Raw genomic sequence first — 3,474 nt, forward strand, 5'->3', positions numbered from 1 at the left:
TTGGGGCCTAACCAGAGTTTTATAATGGTTCAGCATAACTTCCCTGCTTTTGTACTCAATGCCTCTATTTATAAAGCCCAAGATCCCATATGCTTTGCGAACCACTCTCGCAATATGACTTGCCACCTTCAAAGATTGATGCACATGAACCCCAAGTCCCTCTATTCCAACACACACTTTAGAACTGTGCCATTAAGTATATATTGCCTCTCCCTATTCCTTATGCCAAAATACATCACCTCACACTTGTCACTATTAAATTCCATCTGCCACCTGTCTGCCCATTCTGCTAGCCTATCACTGTCCTGTTGCAGGCAGTTCATATCATCCTCACTGTTTGCCGCTCCTCCAAGTTTGGTGTCATCGGCATATTTTGAGATTCTACTCTGTATTCCAAGATCCAAGTCAATTACCTTGAGTAAAAAAAGCAGTGGTTCTAGCACTGACCCTTGGGGAACACCACTGTCGACTATCCTCCAGTCTGACAAAGAACCATTTAATAAGACTCGCTGTTTTCTGTCCCTAAACCAATTTTCTATCCAATTGGACACTGACCCTCCTATACCACGAACCTCAATTTTGTTAACCGCCCTTTTATGTGGTACCTTGTCAAACGCTTCCTTAAAATCCATATAAACAACATCCACTGCATTCCCTTCATCAACCTGCTCTGTAAGTTCATCACAAAATGCAGTTAGATTAGTCAAGCATGAACTCCCTTTTATAAATCCATGCTCACTCTCCTTAATTAACTCGAACCTCTCCAAGTGACTGTTGATTTTTTACCCTGATTATTCTTTATAAAACCTTACCCACCGCTGCTGTTAATCTAACTAGCCTGTAGTTACCCGGACTGTCCTTACACCCTTTCTTGAATAAGGGTGTCGCATTTGCCACTGTTTAATCCTCTGGCACCTCCCCCGTATCCAGGGAAGATTGGAAGATTATAGCAAGCCCTTCCGTTATCTGCATCCGCATTTCCTTTCGCAACCTGGGATGTGAGCCATCCGGACCAGGTGATTTATCTTCCCTAAGCACAGCCAGCCTTTTTAGTACCTCCCTCTCTCAATTTGTACTCTCTCCATTGCCTCTACTTTCTTCACTTCGACGGATATTTTGTCAAATTCCACTTCCTTAGTGATCACTGATGCAAAGTACTCATTAAGTAGATTAACATTGCCCTGCACCTCTAAGCTTATATTATCCTTTTTGTCCCTAATAGGCCCGACTCAACCTCTTACTACCCACTTATCATTTACATGCTGCTCGAAGATTTTTGGGTTCCCTTTCATGTTGACTGCCAGTCTATTCTCATAGAAATAGAGAATAAGCAAATATAGAAGATATAAGTATTTCCCATCCTTGATGAGGTGGAACTTTTTTATGTTGTGGGTGGTAATGACTTGCCCATGAGTGTGGTGGAAGCAGAGACAATCAATGATTTGAAAAGGAAATTGGATGGATACTTGAAGGAAAGAAACTTGCAGGAGGAAAGGGACCGAGCTGGTGAGTGGAACTGACTAGATTGCTCCGGGGAGAGCCAGCATGGACGTGATAGGCCAAACGACCACCTTCTGTGCTGTAATTGACTGTGTTGTTTCTCAAATTCAATCCACTGGTGCTTGGTAAATAATTTCAAAGTAAATTATGCAACCAGAAAATCAGAACCAAGGCAAGGGAAGCATAAGGAAGCGAAATTGCTGAAACCCAGGATGGAACCAAGGACCTTTAGATCTTCAGTTTAACGCTCTCCCAACTGAGCTATTTCAGCCCCACATTAACAGTATCTTGGTGTCCGTGTTTTGGAAGAAAATACATACATTCAAGTTTTCCAAAAAATTAAAGAACACAATATGTGAGTAATATTCCCCATTGCTTTCTCAGTACTGATGGATTGTGAAGCGGGAGACAGCCAGAAGTGCCACTGAGCCGCACAGACCCCGAGCTGAGAATGAAATGAGATCAAATTCAATCTTTCATAGTGAGACGCTGCTGAGAGGTAAGAGTTCTGAATCTAAGCGACACTTGCTCATTTCAAACACTCCCTGTACTCTCTGCTCATGAAGCCTTAAAAAAGGGAAAAACAAAATGGCACTCAAACTCACAAAAATAAAAGCAAAATACTGCGGATGCTGGAAATCTGAAACAAAAACAAGAAATACTGCAACCACCCAGCAGGTCTGGCAGCATCTGTGGAAAGAGAAGCAGAGTTAATGTTTCGGGTCAGTGACCCTTCTTCGGAACTGACAAATATTAGAGAAGTCACAGATTATAAGCAAGTGAGGTGGGGGTGGGGCAAGAGATAACAAAGGAGAAGGTGCAGATTGGACCAGGCCACATAGCTGACCAAAAGGTCACGGAGCAAAGGCAAACAATATGTTGATGGTGTGTTGAAAGACAAAGCATTAGTACAGATTAGGTGTGAATACACTGAATGTTGAACAGCAGCAAGTGCAAACCTGAAAAAAACAGTGGGTAAGCAAACTGAACAAACTAAGATGAAATGAAATAAATGCAAAAAAAGATTGTAAAAAATGTAAAAAAGAATGTAAAAAAAAAGGAAGAAAAAATAACTAAAAATGAAAGTAAAATGGGGGGCTGTCATGCTCTGAAATTATTGAATTCAATGTTCAGTCCGGCAGGCTGTAGTGTGCCTAATCGGTAGATGAGATGCTGTTCCTCGAGCTTGCGTTGATGTTCACTGGAACACTGCAGCAATCCCAGGACAGAGATGCGAGCATGAGAGCAGGGGGGAGTGTTGAAATGGCAAGCAACCGGAAGCTCAGGGTCCTGCTTGCGGACTGAGCGGAGATGTTCCGCAAAGCGGTCACCCAGTCTGCGCTTGGTCTCCCCAATGTAGAGGAGACCACACTGTGAGCAGCGAATACAGTATACTACATTGAAAGAAGTACAAGTAAATCGCTGCTTCACCTGAAAGGAGTGTTTGGGGCCTGGGATAGTGAGGAGAGAGGAGGTAAATGGGCAGGTATTACACCTCCTGCGATTGCAAGGGAAGGTGCCCTGGGACGGGGACGAGGTGGTGGGGGTAATGGAGGAGTGGACCAGGGTGTCGCGGAGGGAACGATCCCTTCGGAATGCTGACAGGGGAAGGGAGGGGAAGATGCGACTGGTAGTGGCATCACGCTGGAGGTGGCGAAAATGGCGGAGGATGATCCTTTGGATATGGAGGCTGGTGGGATGAAAAGTGAGGACAAGGGGAACCCTGTCACGGTTCTGGGAGGGAGGGGAAGGGGTGAGGGTAGAGGTGCGGGGAATGGGTCGGACACGGTTGAGGGCCCTGTCAGCAACAGTGGGGGGAAATCGTCGGTTGAGGAAAAATGAGGTCATATCAGAAGCACCGTCATGGAAGGTAGCATCATCAGAGCAGATGTGTCGGAGACGGAGAAACTGGGAGAATGGAATGGAGTCCTAACAGGAGGTAGGGTGTGAAGAAGTGTAGTCGAGGTAGCTGTG

Source organism: Heterodontus francisci, unplaced genomic scaffold (genome assembly GCF_036365525.1).
Source record: "Heterodontus francisci isolate sHetFra1 unplaced genomic scaffold, sHetFra1.hap1 HAP1_SCAFFOLD_278, whole genome shotgun sequence".
Lineage (NCBI taxonomy): Eukaryota > Metazoa > Chordata > Chondrichthyes > Heterodontiformes > Heterodontidae > Heterodontus > Heterodontus francisci.